Source organism: Ambystoma mexicanum, chromosome 3p (genome assembly GCF_040938575.1).
Source record: "Ambystoma mexicanum isolate Mex_15411 chromosome 3p, UKY_AmexF1_1, whole genome shotgun sequence".
Taxonomy (NCBI): Eukaryota; Metazoa; Chordata; class Amphibia; order Caudata; family Ambystomatidae; genus Ambystoma; species Ambystoma mexicanum.
Window position 1 is genome coordinate 319,722,919 of NC_090925.1, and position 18,976 is coordinate 319,741,894.

The 18,976-nt window shown below is 52.2% G+C and overlaps 1 protein-coding gene across 2 annotated transcripts in view; it reads right to left on the reverse strand.

Moving 5' to 3' along the window:
* The window catches only part of SLC2A4RG (SLC2A4 regulator), a 403,131-nt gene that overhangs the window by 75,479 nt on the left and 308,676 nt on the right, over nt 1–18,976 (reverse strand). The gene's annotated exons all lie outside the window — the stretch shown is intronic.

Sequence of the window (18,976 nt, forward strand, 5' to 3'; positions counted from 1 at the left end):
TGGAACTACTTTTCCTGTTGGGTGGGGCAGGAGCCACTCCCTAGATTCAGAACACTGGAACTCTTCTGGAAAGCAGGAACTCTTTTCTTACCTAGGCGTGGCTGTGGAAGGAGACACCTAAGCACTACAGGAGGCTATTTAAACCACACCCGATGGATGAATCTTGCTTTGCGTTATTCTGCATCCTCTGCAGCAGAACGCTCATCGTGTCTTCTGCATCTGATCCTGGGCCTAAGGAAAAAGGCTTACCATCCTGAATCCAGTCTTCAGCAACACCTATAAAGACAAGAAAGAACAGGTTAGCATTACGGTCTTCAGTGACAGCTCTTCACTTACCTGGTCCATCGGCTGTCACCAACGGCTCGCGCTACATTCCGGCATCTGAAAGACAAAGGCTTACCTACTCTTCGTGCGCTCCGGAGGTCTTCACACTGCATTCCGGCATCTGAAAGACAAAAGCTTACCAACTCTTCGCACGCTCCGGAGGCCTTCGGCGCTGCATCCCGCATCTGAAAGACAAAACAAGGTGCGTTTAAAGACATTGGGGAACTTTAATACTCACGTGCCATTACTCCTTTCCACATCTAACCCAGTGGGTATTCCGGCACCCTGCAGCCGCTCCGAACTTGTACCTGCAAAATAAAAAGACAGTTAGAGCGCATCGTGAAGCAGGCAACAAGCGCTTACTTACGTGCTTCCAGGCGCTTCTATTCATCACACGGGCTCCATCTTCAACTCACTTCAGCCCGTCATCCGCCATCGCCGGAACCCTGCAAAACAAGAGACATCATTACTAAAGACTTTAAAGACATTAGAATTACTCGAAACTTACCGTTCGTGCAGTAAACGACGGACAGCAGTCCTCTGAAGTCAAGAGGCCTGCTCCCCTTATCCAGTGAAGAAACTGGTTACAGCACCCTGCCCCGAGGCAGATGGAGAGCACGGCGTTCACTTACCTAAGGTGAGAGTGTTAACCTACAGGAGAAGAGAAAGGGAAGAAGAGAGAGACATTCAATAACCCAGTTCCTTAATCCCATATTTTCTATCTGCAGACATCTTACCCTTCGAGTCAGACATACAGTGCACAGAGGTCCAGCCCAAAGAGCCAGCCGTGTGTTACACATCACCTTTGGAGATACGGTATACGCCCAGTCAAGACCGGCGCCTCTACGGGAATCAGGTGAGCGTTACAGTCGATCTGCTCTTCTTTTGAATTGAGCTTTAGCTCTTTGCAGATGGGCCGAGGCTTCCTTAAAAGCACGGGTGATCTCCGAGTGCAAGTGATCCACAGCAGGTGCTTCGAATTCTTGGGGAGGATCCAGGTTAGAGGTTCTAGGATGGTGTCCGTATAGTAGGAAGAAGGGAGTCTTCCCTGTTCCAGAATGAATCGAATTATTTTAAGCGTATTCAGCGATCCAAAGAATATCCTTCCAGGGGTTTTCAGTTTGTTGGAGCATGCAACGTAGATATTGCTCTAGAGTTTGATTTGTCCTTTCGGTTTGTCCGTCAGTTTGGGGATGGTGACTAGTTGAAAGTCTTACATCAATTTGGGCTAGACGACAGCAACTGCGCCAGAAGTGAGAGATGAATTGACTTCCCCTATCGGAGACTAAAACCGAGGGAAAACCGTGTAGCCGAACGATGTTTTCTAAGAATTCTCGGGCCAATACTGAGGCTGATGGTAGACCCTTCAGGGGAATGAAGTGAGCCATCTTGGAGAATAGATCCACGACTACTAAAATGGTAGTATACCCCGAGCATGGAGGTAAGTCTGTGATGAAATCCATGGACAGGATATGCCATGGACAGGGAGGGATGTCTAGTGGCTGTAATAGGCCGGCTGGTTTCTCCTTCTGACTTTTATTCTGGGCACACACACCACAGGAGATTACAAAGTCTCTAATATCCTTTTTCCATGACGGCCACCAGAAATGTCTTTTAATCTTTTCCATGGTTTTGGTAATGCCAGGGTGGTCTTGATCCACTGAGAATTCTTTCCCCTTTAATTGCCAATCTTGCAAATCGCCCGGAGTTAGGAGTGATTTAACCATGGTCTTGATGTCTTCAAAAGATTGAGCGCTGACCAAACCCAAAATTCTTTGTTCTGGGATTATGGGTATTGGTTCTGGATTGGTCAAATGTTCATCTACTGCCATCCGGGAGAGAGCATCTGCTTTTCCGTTCTTACTGCCTGGTCGATAAGTAATTATAAAGTCAAATTCTGCTAGAAACAGAGCCCAGCGAAGCTGTCTGGAAGATTGAGCTTTGGCTGTCTTTAGATATTGTAAATTGCGGTGATCAGTCATTACGGTGACTGTGTGTCTGGCTCCTAGAAGATAATGCCGCCAGGCTTTAAAGGCTTGCGGGACCAAAAGGCAACAGGATGTAGTGGGTGTGTGACCGGATCTCTTTGTGATAAAACTGCCCCCATAGCAAGACTAGAAGCATCCGTTTCCACGATGTAGGGGAGTTCTGGGCGAGGATGTTTTAAAACAGGTGCAGAATGAATTTAGCTTTTAAGTCCTGAAAAGCTTGTTCTGCTTCAGAAGACCACTCAAAACGTTTGTTCTTTTTCAACAGAGCGGTGATGGGCTGGACTATCCGAGAAAATTCGGGAATGAATCTGCGGTAAAAGTTAGCGAACCCTAACATGCTTTGAACTCCTTTTACAGAGGTTGGTGATGGCCACTTGATGATTGCATCAACTTTCTTTGAATCCATATGGACTCCGTTAGGTGACAATATGAATCCCAGGAACTCAACTTCAGTTACGTTGAAAACGCATTTCTCAAGCTTAGCAAAAAGATTATGTTGACGCAATCTCTCGAGAACCTTTTTAACGTGTCTCTGATGTTCCTCTTCAGATGATGAATAGTCGAGCATGTCATCAATGTAGACAACAACACACACGTCTATGAGTTCTCTAAGGACATCGTACATAAAATACTGGAAAGCAGCAGGAGCATTACACAGTCCAAAGGGCATCACTTGATATTCGAATAGCCCGTACTTGGTGCGGAAGGCCGTTTTCCATTCATCGCCCTCTTTTATCTGTACCAAGTGGTAGGCTCCTCTGAGATCCAACTTTGTGTATATACATGCATCTTTGACTTGGTCCAGGAGTTCAGGGATCAAAGGTAACGGGTATCTGTTTTTAACGGTGATCTGTTTCAGGGCGCGGTAATCTATGCAAGTCCTAAGGTCTCCTTCCTTTTTCGGAACGAAGAACAAAGCCGATGAAGCTGGAGATTTTGAAGGACGGATAAACCCGTTAGCTAGGTATTGGTCTAGGTATTGTCTGAGGTGAAGGTTCTCTGGTTCGGTGAGGGCATAAATCCTGCTGCAAGGAGGAGTTGTTCCAGGTATCAGATCTATTTGACAGTCGTAAGACCTATGAGGAGGCAGGGTGTTGGCTTGATCCTTCCGGAAGACGTCTTGGAATTCCTGGTATTCGGGAGGTAATTTGGGCACCTCCTCAGAAGAGATTGCCGCCAGTGAAACATCAGGCCGAGGATAACAAGTGGTAAAACACTCTGGAAACTGACCCGTCTTTGCTCGCCAATCGATCTGAGGATTGTGCTTCTCTAACCAAGGGATTCCCAGAATGATCTGGAACTGAGGGGCCTTGATTACATCGAACACGATTCTCTCCCGGTGTCCATCTTGACTCACTAGCGTCACTTCTTGGGTGGCATGCGTTACTGGTCCGGAGGCTATCTCCGTGCCATCCACAGTAGTGATGACGTCTTTCACTGCCTTAGGGACAAGGGGTAGATTCATCCTTGATACCATTTCACGGTCCACATAGTTACCGATTGCTCCACTGTCAATGTAAGCTTCAATTGCATGCAAACGATCCGGACGTTCAGGACTAATGAGGACCATGGGTATCACGAAATGCGACGTCACGGGACAGATCTTAACGCTCGGCAAGAGGACCTCTACTCTTGTCGGGCGAGGTCGTTTCCCTGCTCAGAATTTGTGGTACAGGTATCCGCGGCTCCTACAGTCTTCTTAGCTGGTTTCACTGGACAGTCCCGAAGAAAGTGTCCTGAGTTTCCGCAATAGAGGCATAATTGCAGCTGCCTTCTTCTTTCCCGCTCTTTCTGGGTTAAAGGTCCTTTCATGCCCCCTATTTGCATGGGTTCCACAGTGTCAGCTCCCTTATTCGAGGTCTGTGGTTTAGAAAACACTCGGGTATCAAATCTGGAACGATCTGCCTTCCTGTTCTGTAGTCTATGGTCCAATTGGACAACTAAGTCAATATAGTCAGAACATTCTTGTGGAGGATTCACAACTTGCGCTAACACATCTTTGAGCTCTCCACGCAGGCCTCTGTAGAAAAGCGTTATTCTCTTGTCCTCGGGCCATTGTGTTTCCACTATGAGTCTATTGAAGGAGGCTATATAAGTCAAGAGGTCTTGATTACCCTGTCGTAATGAGAGAAGTTCATTGTCCAAGGCCTGCCATTGTGCATGTCTTGCGAACAGTTTCTCCATGCTGGACTGAAAGGCCTGAAAATCATGTAAAACCGGATCATCCTGGGTGACTAAAGGGATCGACCAATCTGCAGCGCTGCCACTGAGATAAGAAAGCACGAAAGCCACCTTGGTCTGGTATGTTGGGAATGCAGCTGGTCGACATAAGAAGTGTAGGCGGCACTGATTGATGAACACTGCAAATTTCTTTGGATCACGAGAAAAGCGTTCGGGCGGAGCCAAGGGAACATTACCGGGCAGATTGATTTGCACTAGGATTTGAAGATGACGCAGAAGGATAACTTCCTCCTGGAACAGGCAAAGGTGTCTGTCCTGCCTGCGTTTGTAACAACTGCCTAGCAAGGTCCTCTGTTCGCTCCTTGGAAAGTATCAGTTCTCTTCTTAGAGAGTTCGTTTCCTGACGAGCTGCATGTACTTCTGCTCTTAATGACCCCGAGCAACTGGGCTAGTTGATCAGTGTCTGAGGTTTCCATTGCGCCTGGGTAGGAGTTTTGTGGTGGGCTTCGCGTTCTGTAACGCTCACCTGATTCCCACGGAGGCGCGGGTCTTGGCAGGAAGCTGTCTGTGACTCGAAAAGTGATGTGCAGGACTCGATTGGCTTCTGGGGTCGAACCTCTTCGCACTGTGTGTCGGACTCGAAGAGTGAGGTTTCTTATATAGGTGAATGCTGGGCTCTCCATCTGCGTCTGGTGCAGGGTGCGTTGCCAGTTCCTTCATTGGTGAAACACAGGCCTCTTGAATTCAGAGGATGGTTACCGTCGTTATCTGCACGAGCGGTGAGTTTCTGGACACCTTTTGTCTTTATAGTCTTTACATGCGTGGCACGTTTATATGCAGACTCTGTATAATGCCTTTCCCTTATGTATTGCAGGGCTCTTGAGATGAAAGATGAATTGAAGCGCCTGGAAGTTCGTAAGTATGGCAAGCGCTCTAACTGTCTCTTTCCTTGCAGCTTAGTTCGTGTTAAAGAGACGCCGGAGTATTCGCAGGCGTTTTATTGCGACGAGCGTGATGGACGTAAGTAAATACCTGCTTAATGTCTTTTCTTTTGCCTTTCAGATGTTGGGTTGCAGGGCCGGAGTCCGCGGAATGCCAGTAAGTTGTTAACGATACTTTGCCTTCACAGGCGGCGATGCTGAACGAAGAAATCCGGAATTCACAGCGTGCCGGTAAGTATGGCAATGCTTTTGTTCTTGCAGGTGGAGATGCGGCGTGAAGAAACGGCCGCAGCCGATGGATCAGGTAAGTAAGCACTGCGTGTAAAGTTCGCCTTGCTAACCTGTTGTTTCTGTTCTTTGCAGGTGCTGATGATGTCTGGATACCGAAATGGTAAGTAGGATTCTTGCAGGTCCAGGGTCGGAAGAAGAAGGGCCGGAGCAGACTCGGTGAGCGTTCTGCTGCAGAATAACGCGAAGCACGCTTCATCTATCGGGTGTGGTTTAAATAGCCTTGGAGTGATGAGGCGTCTTCTTCCACGGCCCCGCCTAGGTAAGAAAAGAGTTCCAGTTTCCAGAAGAGTTCCAGTGCTGTATCCAGGGAGTGGAGCTGCCCCACCCAGGTAAGAAAGTAGTTCCTGTTCTCAGATGGCTTCTAAGTGGCTGGTAAGTAAGCAGCATGGTCTGCTGCAGGTAAGTCCACCCAAGCATCTTCACACCTATTATGAGCCCGGCGCTTCCAGTGCCGGGACCAATGGTTTTGATGAGCCTGGTGCCACCGGCGCCAGGACAAGGTCCAAAAGGTCCCAGTGGGGACCGGCTGGTGCTTAGGATTAGGGGCCTGCTTCCAAGGACGTTGGGCTGGTCCTGGCTCCTTGGAAGCAGTGATCATGACAAGCACTCCTACGTCTCGGTTGCTGCTGTCGTCCAGTAAGCACACGGCAACGGGGAGCAGGACACGGCACATAAGCTCTTGGTGTAATGACTACCCACACTCCGCGCTACACCAGGTTCACCACGGCCGAAATCGGGGCCATCGGAGTCGCTTCTGACAACTGATGCCTGTCCGCTCAGGCGTCTGCTGCTTGCGCTCCGTGCCGCGTCAGCATCAGCGCGCAGCCATTTTGGGTGTGCAATTACGAGTTCCTTGCCGATTCTCACATGTTCCAAACACGGTCTAACGGTCACGGTTTCCTTCGGTCTTCCTTCCACTTGTGCCTTGGGATGTCTGCTGTTATTCCGAGTCTCTACGGCACCCACAGGGTTAAAAAAACAGGCAGTGTGAGCAGGATATAAGCCGCGACCACGGGAGCAGAGGGAGCTCATGATCGTATCCTCGTGCTGCAGGCCACGCCCCCATCAAAGATTTCTTGATTAGCAAACACACCCATTTGATTATCAATGTTGTATTAATATTTTTAATGTCACTAGAAGTTATTTGGATCCAAAATATAAAATGAGCATGAATACAGAATTTCTCTGTACCGCTGACATAAGGGGGGTAATTCATAGAATTTCACGCACAAGTGGCGCACAGTGTGCGGTGTGAATGTCTGCGCCAGCAGCGTGCGCTAAAATCGATTTCCGCGCACAGCGTATTCATGGATTTTAGCCTCCAAAACCAGCCGTGGCGCAGAGTGACGCAGCGACCCTGCAGCAGTGCCAGTTACGCCCCCAAGAACGCCCTCGCGCAAGGAAAAGCCATCAAAATCCCCAATCCAGCGCAAAGGGCTGCGCTAACCCTGGACCAGTTTACAGGGCTGCCAAACAGCAAACGGCAAGCGGGGAACGTGTATTACTGGGGTTCGCGTGAAGTTTCACACGCGATTGGAGCAGGGTACGTGTATAACTGGGGTTCGCGTGAAGTTTCACACGCGATTGGAGCAGGGTACGTGTATAACTCGTGTTCGTGGGAAGTTTCACACGCGAAAGGGCCTGCGCGAGTGGGGTATGTGTATTACTGGGGTTTGCGTGAAGTTTCACAAGCGAAAGGGCTTGTGCGAGTGGGGAACGTGTATTACTGGGGTTCGCATGAAGTTTCACACGCGATTGGCCCTGTGCGAGCAGGGTACGTGTATAACTGGGGTGCGCGGGAAGTTCCACACGCGATTTGAGCAGGGTACGTGTATTCCTGGGGTGCGCAGGAAGTTTCACACGCGATTGGCCCTTTGCGAGCAGGGTACGTGTATAACTGGGGTGCGCGGGAAGTTTCACACTCGATTTGAGCAGGGTACGAGTATTCCTGGGGTGCGCGGGAAGTTTCACATGCGATTTTGCTGTCAGAGTGGTGTACTGAATTTCGAGGGTGCGCAGGGAGTCCAACACGTGAATTGGCAGTGTGGGTCCTCCCAGGTGTTCCCTCTACACCCTCCACGGCCCCTGCAGGCAGCCCACACCACAGGGGACTACCCTGCACCCCTGGTCATGTCCCGCAGGCAGCCCATCTACCATGGGCCTGCCCCCCAGCCAAGCCACATGTCAGCTTGCACTACTGATCACTCACTCATGTCCCCCTGCACCCCCACCCCCCAGCAGTCAGGGGCACCTGCCAGCAGGCCCCCATCCATGTCCCTTTGCACCCCCACCCCCCAGCAGTCAGGGGCACCTGCCAGCAGGCCCCATCCTCGTCCCCCTGCACCCCCAGCCCCCAGCAGTCAGGGGCACCTGCCAGCAGGCCCCCATCCATGTCCCTTTGCACCCCCACCCCCCAGCAGTCAGGGGCACCTGCCAGCAGGCCCCATCCTCGTCCCCCTGCACCCCCAGCCCCCAGCAGTCAGGGGCACCTGACAGCAGGCCCCCACTCATGTCCCCCTGGACCCCAACCCCCCAGCAGTGCAGGGCACCTGCCAGCAGGCCCCCACTCATGTCCCCTGCACCCCTACCCCCCAGCAGTGCAGGGCACCTGCCAGCAGGCCCCCACTCATGTCCCCCTGCAGCCCCCACCCCCCAGCAGTGCAGGGCACCTGCCAGCAGGCCCCCACTCATGTCCCCCTGCAGCCCCCACCCCCCAGCAGTGCAGGGCACCTGCCAGCAGGCCCCCACTCATGTCCCCCTGTACCCCCACCTCCCAGCAGTGCAGAGCACCTGCCAGCAGGCCCCCACTCATGTCCCCCTGTACCCCCACCCCCCAGCAGTGCAGGGCACCTGCCAGCAGGCCTCCACACATGTCCCCCTGCACCCCCAGCAGTGCAGGGCACCTGCCAGCAGGCCCCCACTCATGTCCCCCTGCTCCCAGGTCATGACGATCCTCAATCATGGCCCTTATGGCCAGCCTCCCCAGCCCAAAGACCCAACCAAGTATTGCATACACCCACATAGAAAAGGAAATTACATGATACAACCCCAATGGCAAGTATGTAAATGAACACATGTCCGTCACACACACACAATGGGTGCAAGTAAATGTGAAAACCCATATCATGACATGCATGAAACCAATGTGATAATACCACACATCGAATTATGAAGAAAAACATGTATTAAACACAACATGAATGTAATTAAAATCCAACACACAACAATGGGAACAATAAAAGAAAAGCTGCATGTCCGTAAAAGAATAAAAAACAAGAAATCATAATCTAAAGAAATCCAAAAGAAATGGTGTCCAAAGTCACAGTCCAACAAAGCAAATCCAAGGGAAAAAAGAAAGTGAAAACCATTGCTCCATGATGAAAATAAACAAAAAAGAGAATAATCCAATGGTGAACTATGTACAGATGTACAATCCAGGGTCCATGAGCCCAACTGATGAAATTAAACCTATCAAAAATACTACCCAATAAAAAACTATATACAAAAACGTGGTGCATTGTCCAAGCGCAACCAAAATAAAGAAAAAATGAAAGGAAACCTAACACTATCTAACTATATACAATGGCGGCGGGCAAGTCCAGCGGCTCACTCTGTGGTGTCCCGGGCCAGGGCATCATCGAACTCCATGTATATTTGCCGGAAGCGGGCCTCTGTCCTGGCCCCAAGGTCTCGCAGGGAGGCACTCATGGCCTGTTCCAACTCCCTGCAAGTTGCCTCGAGGCACTATGCCCGCCTCAAAGCCCGACGCATGGAGAACTCCGCCCGGACCATGGTGAGTCGCGCCTCTTCCACCCGCCGCCGCTCCGCACCTATCTGCTGGGCCAACCGGTGCCACACGGAAGACACTCCCATTCCTGGGTCCTCCTGCCCTCCGGCTGATGCCTGCCCCTCCGATGTTGATGGCCCCGAGCCATCATTGCTCCCACCTAGAGCCTGCTCCTGCTGCTGCTGTCCATGTGCCGTGTCTGATGGTGCCTGCACATCCTCCATCAGATGGTCTCCAGTTGTGGTGTCCACCCCTGCTGGGCCGCCGACTCCCGACTTTGGCAGGGATGTGAGCTCCACCAAGCTGGCTGTGTTGGTCGGGCCAGGTCCACAGGGGGCCCTGGTGGAATCTGGGACGGAAGACGGTGTGGAGAACGACTGACGCATAGTCTCCAGAGGAGGAGAGGTCCGCCAGAGTGCGCGACACATGTAGGAACCCACCAACCAGGGCACCTCCCAGCAGTGCCACGTCACTCTCTCCATGATGGCGTGCGTTCTCCGCCCAGGAAGAACGCACGTCATCACGAATGACACACGTGCGTAACGCGACACACGTGCGTAACGCGACACCAACCAGGACGGAGCCCATACGTTCGTGGGACCCCTCGTCCGCAGGTAGTGGAGAGGCAGATGACATGGCACTCTCCCCTAGCTGCGGACGGGCCTGGGACGGGGCCTCCCTGCTGGTGCATGGTGGTGGAGTCACAGGGTCAGGAGAGCGACATGCACAGGTCCCTCCGCGGTGACCTCTGCTGCCTCCTGACCCTGGCCCTGGGCTGCACAACTTGCACCAGTGGTACTACCCCCACCAGGCCCCATGTGTGGCTCAGTAGCAGGCTCCTCCTCCTCTGTGGAGACCACCAACCTAGATGTCTCCACACCGTCTTCTGCCATTGGAAGCCCCTGTGGGGGCTCAGCCGGCCCTCCCGCCACAGCCGTTGTGGCAGACGCAGCACCAGCCCCCTCGCTCCCGGATGATGGTAATTCCTGGGAGGGTGGCTGGGCCTTGCATCGCCGCCCAGTGGAAGCATCCCCGCCGCTTGGCTCCACAGCGCCGTCTCCGCCCTCTTCTTCACTTGACGCTGCGTAGAGGGAGACATAGAACACAAGCATCAGGGTACAGTACAAAATACCCTAGACAGGAAGCAATAACACATAAGTGGCACTGTCAAATGTCACTTCCATCCTGTCATTCCACAACACATGGCTGAATGCACACAACACACATGCAGAAACAGTCCCGGCGCCTGCAATCAACATCAACATCCATGTAGAAGGGCCCCTGTAAACCAAGATGTTGCCTTCAAAGTCACATGCATCCATGGCGTTTTAAAGTCACACACACACTTCTCTGGCACACACACACACACACATGTGCACCATACATGTACATGACATCAGCACCCATCCCCCCCTCCATGTCCAGGAACAGAGACAGCCATGCTTTCATGTGTGCATTCCGCATAGAGCTCCCCATGTTGCATCAAACCACATGCACCAACCATGTGGTTCACACATAACTGGTCTCACATGCATGACCATGATGTCCCTGCACACACACATCCATACATGGCCTATGTCACACATACAGGCAAGCATCAGACTACCAGCACACAGCAATGCTTTGCCACTTACCGCTCAACTCCAGACGGGTCTGCCTCCGAAGGATCTGGGCGTGGAGCGCTGGGCCTACGCGTTCCAGGACTCTCATCTGGATGTTACTCATGCGTGCCCGGCCCCCCTCCGCGAGGTGCCGGGCCTTGTGGAGGGTCCTGGACCTGAAGTCCTCCCAGCGCTTCTTGACATGATGTAAGTCACGGACTGCCACACCCTCCGCGTTGATGGCAGTCACGATGTACATCCAGATCCTGGTCCGTCCATCATCGGCGCGCAAACTTCCAAAGAGGGCCTCACAGTGCCCCAGGACTTGCTCCACCAGGACACCACCTTCGGTGGCAGTGAAGCTGGTGGCCCTCTGCCTCTCTGGCTGGGGGTTGCCAGTGCTGCCAGATGGTGTTGTGCCGGACATGGCAACCCCAGAGGCAGGAGTGGGTGGTCTTTGGTTCCAGCAGGGGTGGTCACAGCAACTACACCCCTGGCTGACGTGCAGGCAGCAAATGGCAGGGCACGTGGGCAGCAGGCAGTCAGGCAGCAGCAGATGGCAGGTGGGAGCGTGCTCTGGGGGGCAGTAATTCGGCCTTCTGGGCAGGAGCGTGGTCTTCCGTGTGTTTTCGCGTGGCCAGCTTGATACGGAGTGATTTGGCACGTGAAATAATTGCACGTCAGCGTGTAATTCGAGGAAAGGGCCTTAGCGCGTAAGCGCGTCAGCACACGCACGCGATTTCATTGGACCAAAGGCCCTTAACGTGTAAATTACATTACGCGCACGGCCGTTTCCCTCATAGCACGTGATGACAGAGCACACGTGGAAAAACTGCAGGTCCGAGGGTCATCACGTGTAATTGGAGGAAAGGGCCCGCATACACGCGTATCTGACGTGTATGCGTGGGCCGGTTTAAAAGCTACGTGTAGGACGCCATTTCCTTGTACGTGCTTTTCGTGGAGAGCGAGTGGGTGAAATCTGTACTTCTTGTCGGTTCACACGCGATTACTTCACAGCGTTTGTAGTTCGTACTCCCTGTTACTCCCTGTTACTTCTGACAGCTCTTTTCTGATTTTTTGTTGGGCCGGTTTCCTCAAACAGAGTTCACTTCTCCTTTTGTCCTGTCTCCTCAGACAGCGTACAATTCTTCTTTTGGCGGGGGCGTGTATTTTTCACGTTCTTTTTCCAGGCAGACGGTGAGTTCCGCAAGCACTTAGCAACTGTGCTTGCCCCGTGTGTCGCGTTCCCGTTCAGAGGTCATTGTAGGCTGCGTGTATTACGCGTACGCTTATTTTTGTGTTTCTGGGTGCCACAGGGTAGTGCGGGTTAATTTTTTCATGCACGTGGTCTACGAGGGGATGCATGCACGTACATTTTTTATTTTGGTCTGCCTGTGCGTTGCGTGACCCGTCATCTTCCCCCAGGGGTCACAGACAGCCTTCTTAGAGCACTAGGGTACGAATTCCATCCAGTATCCTACCCCTTTGACCCCCAATTGCCCAGGACAATAGTTTACTGCAACTCCCATACGCACAACAACACCAGTGCCATGTTTGGGAGGCGACCAAGCAGTAAGGGAGGCAAAGGTGGCCGACCTTCAAAAGGTGGGCGTGGGGGCGCGGTAGGGGACGTGGCCAGGATTTGCAGGGTGCCCCTATACCCCCATGTGTGGAGGAACAATCAGGGACACCCATGCTCCCCCCATGGTTGAGGGAAACATGGCTGACACCATCCTAGCTCAGCCCCTGTTGGACCAGCCCACTGTGGCACCTGACCTGGCACAGGATGACTCCCAGGCTGACTTCCAGGTCAGCAAGTCTAGTCCACGTGTGGCGGTGCAAGTTGTTGTCACCAAGCCACATGGATCTGGGGCAGCTATGTCATCTGCTGCCCCAAGTATAGGGTGGGGAGGCTGCAGGGGCAGCTGCAGCTCCATCGGCCCCAGCTCTGACTCTCCCAGCCAGGACAGTGTCAGTCCAGGTCCATCAAACTGACGTTCCCCCTGCCAACATTACCCTGCAACCAATGCCTGCATCAAGACCTATGGTCATTGTGCATTCCCACACTTCTACTACCCAGTCCACCGGTGATTCTGCCCCTACTGACCAGAGCGGCGTAAACCACTCTGGCTCCGCTCCACCTTTAAAGAAGAGGAAGAAGGGTGCTCCGGCACGACAGGCTGAGACCCCAGACCCGGCTACACACTCCGGCACGTCAAGGAAGCCTTGCTTTAATGACGCAGAACTTGATGCACTTGTGTCCTATGTGTCGGCACATAGCCGCGAAATGTTGGTGACTGCAGGGTGCAAGACCACACCTGGTTAACGTAGGGCACACTGGCAGACCATCGCCGACCGCATAAGTGCCCTTGGATTTGTGAGGCGCACAGCTGATGATTGCTACAAGCGGTGGAATGACCTGAAACGCAGAGCAAAGAACAAGCTGGCCTCAAATCATGCCGCTGCTCTGGTGACTGGCGGTGGGTCTCCACAAGAGGACAACAAACTCACTGAACATGAGTCTCTTGCTGGGGCCTTCGTCACAGAGGAACAGATCCAAGGTGTGGGAGAACTACCTGATTATGATGCATTGTCCGGTGAGTGCCCATGCATGTGTGTGTAATGCATGTGTATGTTGTTTGGGTGACGGCCTCTGATTGAGTGCCAGGTGAGGGTGTGTGTGCCTGAGTGGTATGGGTCACCCATGTGCTTCATCCAAAACATTCAGCGGCCTTGGATTTGGGTGTGACAGTATCCCTTCTGCCCACAGTAGTAATTTAGCGCAACATCACGCCAGTTGCCCTTGAAGTGGCATCTTGCAACAACATTGTTGGTATTTTTCAGTGTTTGTTCAGGCAGATTGTTTCAATTCTCCCACTTTTGCTACGCATTCCTCAGCCCTAGTGTCACATTTGTGACATGCTTCTGTTAAATGTTAAAGGTATTTGTACTGCGCACCGTCACCAACGGAATTGGTCCCCAGGCGCTCTGGCGGATCTGTAAACGATAAGGGGGGGGGCGGGTTAGTAAGGTGAAGAGGGAGTAGGATAGTGAGAGGAGTGGTGTTCTGTTGGCAGCTTCAACTCGGTATACACCGGATGCTGAGCTTTGGTGCGGGTATTGGATCGGTGTCGGTCCGCGTGTGCTGTTGCTCCGGCTTATGTGTTGTTGCAGTGTTGTGAAGTGCGTGCGGCTTGTGGTGCGAGAGATGGCTGTGTGAGTTTTTGAGTGAGATAAGTATGCAGAGTTTGAGGTTATATTGGTTAGTGGGTTGCCTGACATTTAGAATGCCAACATTCACAGTATTGCCCAAGTGTGGCACTTGTTGGCCTTCACAATCCTATCTAGATGTGGCACAGGCCACTGTTCAGAATTCTATCTAGGTGTGGGTGTGCCAAAATTCACAATCCTATCTAGATGCGGCGCAGGCCACTGTTCAGAATTCTATCTAGGTGTGGATATGCTAATGTTCACAGTTCTACCTAGGTGTGGACATGCTAATATTCACAATTCTATCTAGATGCGACGCAGGCTAGTGTTCACCATTCTATCTAGGTGTGGACATGCCAACATTCACAAATCTATCTAAGTGTGGACATGCTAATATTCACAATTCTATCTAAGTGTGGACATGCCAATATTCACGATTCTATCTAGATGCGACGCAGGCTAGTGTTCACAATTCTATCTAGGTGTGGACATGCTAATAAGGGAGGTGAGATAAGAGTGGCAGGGGTTTTCTGGAGTAGAGTGATTGCTCTACTCCCCACCCATGCCACACTCACGGTTTTTGTTGGTGTCCGTTAGCTGCTGGCTTCCTTGGCGTCCCCTCCGGACACCTGCAGACACATCTTGGGGCCGTCCTTTGCCTCGGGGTCCTTTGCTGCAGGGCTGCCGGGCAGAGGGCTGCCCTAGGGTGTCCTTGATGTGGGGTATGTGGACCAATCCGGATGGAGTGGGCGTGTTGGGAGGCGGGCAGAGGGAAACCAGGAAGGGGTGGGAAGGGGGAGAGGGACCAAGCGCCGAGTGCGCTATGGTGCTTTTAAGCACCTTTACAAAATAATATTGCTTTTTTTGGGGGAGGTGAGGGTCAGGAGACTCCTTACCTGGCCCTGGCCTCGCTGGAAATGGCGGGGTCTGCCTACAGCAGACCCTCGCCACGGCTTCCTTTTTTTTTTTTTCTTCTTTTTAACAAAAAAACAGACCAATCGGGACAAGGGGAGGCGGGCAGAGGGAAACCAGGAAGGGGCGGGAAGAGGGAGAGGGAACAAGCGCTGAGTGCGCTATGGTGCTTTTAAGCACCTTTACAAAATAATATTGCTTTTTTGGGGGAGGCGGGGGTCAGGAGACTCCTTACCTGGCCTTGGCCTCGCTGGAAACCCGAAACGCCAGGGAGAGGAACACCAGATTGTGTGTGTTGATCTCCAGCTGGCCAGGAGCTCCAGGAAGAACCCCCAGGCCCCTAGGAAGCAGGACTGACCGAGCCCCCCAAACAGAGTGCAGTACCCCAGAAGCAAAAAAAAGTCCACCCCGACAGCCAGAAACTGCGGTGCCGCCACCCGCGGCAGTCCCGAGGAGCCAAAAACTCTGAAGTGCCACCGTTCCGAAAGACCGCCGGTTTTGGGGGCGGTGACCATCCCACTGCAGAGCAGGAGCCCCCAGAAGTCCCCCCCGTCGCCACGACCGAGGCACAGGAACAGTGAGATCCGCAGAGCCGCACAGGAACAGAAGCCATCCGCCGCACCCCCTCCTCAACACAAAGGCACTGCAAAGTCCGAGAGAACCCAACCCTCACTGCAGAGCTGCCTGCACATTCCAACACCCACAAGTCCAAACAGACCGTGGCCCTACATTTGATTCTTCTTTTCCTCAAAGACCTCCAAAACACTGTGCAAAATCCCCTCCACCCACCCACCCACTGGAAGCGCTTCATCACATCCAAGACCCCTGCCCACCGACTCACTCTGTCATTGATGAACCCCACATTGGCCCACATGTGTTACCTTGTTAGGTGAATGATTTGAACATTCAGGCTGATTGAGTATTGACCTGATCACATGAATTTTTGGGGCCTGTTTGAATGTGGAACATGATAGTTGTTACCTGAATGTGGAACATGATAGTTGTTACCTGTCATGTTGAAGTGCACAACCATTGATGTGTACATCGGCCTGCAATCACTTTATTTTTTGTACACTGGATGTGTTGCAGTGTGTGGCACATGCGTATTTTGTCAAACTATGTAGCATTTTTCATCTCATCATGTCCATCTCACATGGATGGCTGACAGTACTCATTCACTGACATATGGATGTACTTGTGGAATGTACCATGGCTATGGTACATGCCATCTGTGTGATGGCATGTGTCATGTATGTGTATTGGACATGCCACTCACAAGCCAATGTGTGATGGCACTGCTACCCAGCATGCAGCAAATGTGTTGCTCTTCCATCTTGGTGTACTCAGTGTCTGCCTTTTGCCTCCCCTTCCAACTCAGTGACAGTGCATGCATGGGAGGGTTATAATCATGTGGGACATGTGTAAATCATGTACTGGTTATGTAGCTTGTCAGGCCTATTTGTGTGCTATGGTGCTAATGCCTGTTTCAATTTTTTGTCTTTCATGTTTTTGCAGGGGATGATGCACTTGATGCTGTTGAGGTTGAGGAGATGGTGCAAACCCAGGAGGAATCTCAAGCACGACCGGGCACCAGTGGGGGACGTGGTGTGGTGGTGGGTGAGAACCCAATCTTGCTGCAGACCATTCTGTCCAGGGGTGTCTCTGGGTGCACCTCCCAAGACCTCTATTCAGGTGCTGATTCGGATGATGAGACCTATGTGCCGTCGCAGGTAAGTGTTTCTGGCAGGGATTCTGTTCCGCCCAACCCACCTGCATCAGGGGTAGAACCCTCTATGGGGATGTCAGTGTTGGTAAGTCCGCCTTTGGCAGTTACGGATGCAGGGTCACACTCCACAACATCTGATCCTGTTCGTGGGCCAGCAGATCAGAGGGGGAATGCAGTCCTGCAGCCTCAGGCAGTGCCAGCACAGCAAGGCGCAGATCGCCTTGCCCCAAACAGGTATGGTGCCCGCCGACGCGGTGGCCGTACGCCACCAGGCAATACTGTATGGGAACAATCCATGTACGGTATGGCAACCCAATAGGCAGCATCAGTTGAGATGATGGCTCAAGCAATGGAGAGGGTGCCCACTTCCATGGTCCCCCCTGAAAGGCAGATGGAGCAACTACAGCAGGCAACAGACTCCATTTGCCAATCACACAAGGAAGACATGTTGGTGTCCAACAGGGACCGACGGGCGGCACTGGAGACTCTACGCCAATCAATATCAATAGAGTCCCAGGGCCACAAGGAAGCCCTGAGGGTCGATCTCCATCACCTCAGGGAGACTCTTGTTGACCTTGAGGCTTCCACTAACTTGAGGACAGAACAGCAGCTGGAGCGGCTCACACGTTCGCTCTCAGCTGAGATGCAGGCAACTCGGGAGGAGATCCAGGCATCACATCAGGTGCTGCATGGGGATCTCCGCACTATAATCCTCCAGAACGAGACCTTCCACACCCGCATGCTTGCTGCCACGGAGGACCATACCAGGGCTTTGCGTGGGCTGCCTCCCATAGCACAACCACCTCATGTGGCAGCAGAGAGTGATGAGAGCGACAGCAGCAGTTCTCCCACATTGGCATAGCCGTGCAGGCCATGAGCCCATGGAGGTGTTTTTTTTTCCCCCCAACATCCACACAGGTGGCTGTTGGTGCGCACCCTGTCCTCGGACCTCCTGGGTGACCCCCCCGACCCCCACATGGCCATTTTTGATTTTTGTTTACATTGTGTTGCATTGTGTGGCTCCCGTGGGCATCCACTGTATTCCGGCTGGGCACATGCAGGCTTGTCCTGAGTTTGGGTTAGATGCTTGGGTTTGAGAGACACACAGCCCTCCTGCTTCCCGTTTCCATGGGCTTGCAAAGGGTGTGCCCAAGTGACAGTGAATTACACAGTGACGTTGGACTCTAATGAGCTGTGTGGGCAGTCTGTAGTCAATACTGTGTATACATTCCTAGTGGATATTGTTGTTGTATTGTACACTGCATGGTGTATTGATATGTGCTTGTCCATCCATGTCTTCCTCCTAATTTGCAGGTTCATTCCTCATGTCTTCACAAGGCCGTCTACTTTGGAGATGGAGTTCATGTTGTAAGCAGTGCACTTACACATTTGCGTGGCAGCAACACTGTACAGTTGGAAGGGGTCGATGTGCTGGCATAATCAGATTGTAAGACTACCACTACTTTAACTTAGTACTGTCATGTTTTTGCTATGTTTGAGGTTGTGTAGCTGCATTGTATTGTTGGTAAGTATTTGGTCATGTGTGTTGTTAGTTCTACATTGCTGGGAGCATATTGTGTGTGGCCAGGTTCCATTAGGGACACTGTACTTTGTGACACTTGTGTCAGGTTTTGGGGATTGCTTTGTTTGCTCTCACATAGCATGACATGCCATGGTGTGTTGGGTGGCGGTGCTGGGGAGGGGTTGGGTTACATGGCATTGTTGTCATGTTGTATTTTGCAAGGGGGTAATGAATTTAGCAGCATAGAAGTGTGTCTTTTGATGACACAGCATTGGTGGTGTTTGTGTAAGTAGGGATGCACACAATTTAACACTTCCAGGTGACCAATCTCAGGCTGGTATGGTTGTGACAGTTGACTGTCCCTTATGTCATCATCATTGATTGTCAGCTGGTATGTGCCAGGGCTCTGTGCAGTCCACAGGGGTGTGATTTTAGGTGAAGTAATTAGCCACCAGCTGCAAATGGGCTGCCTCACCCCGTGCCCTTTCCC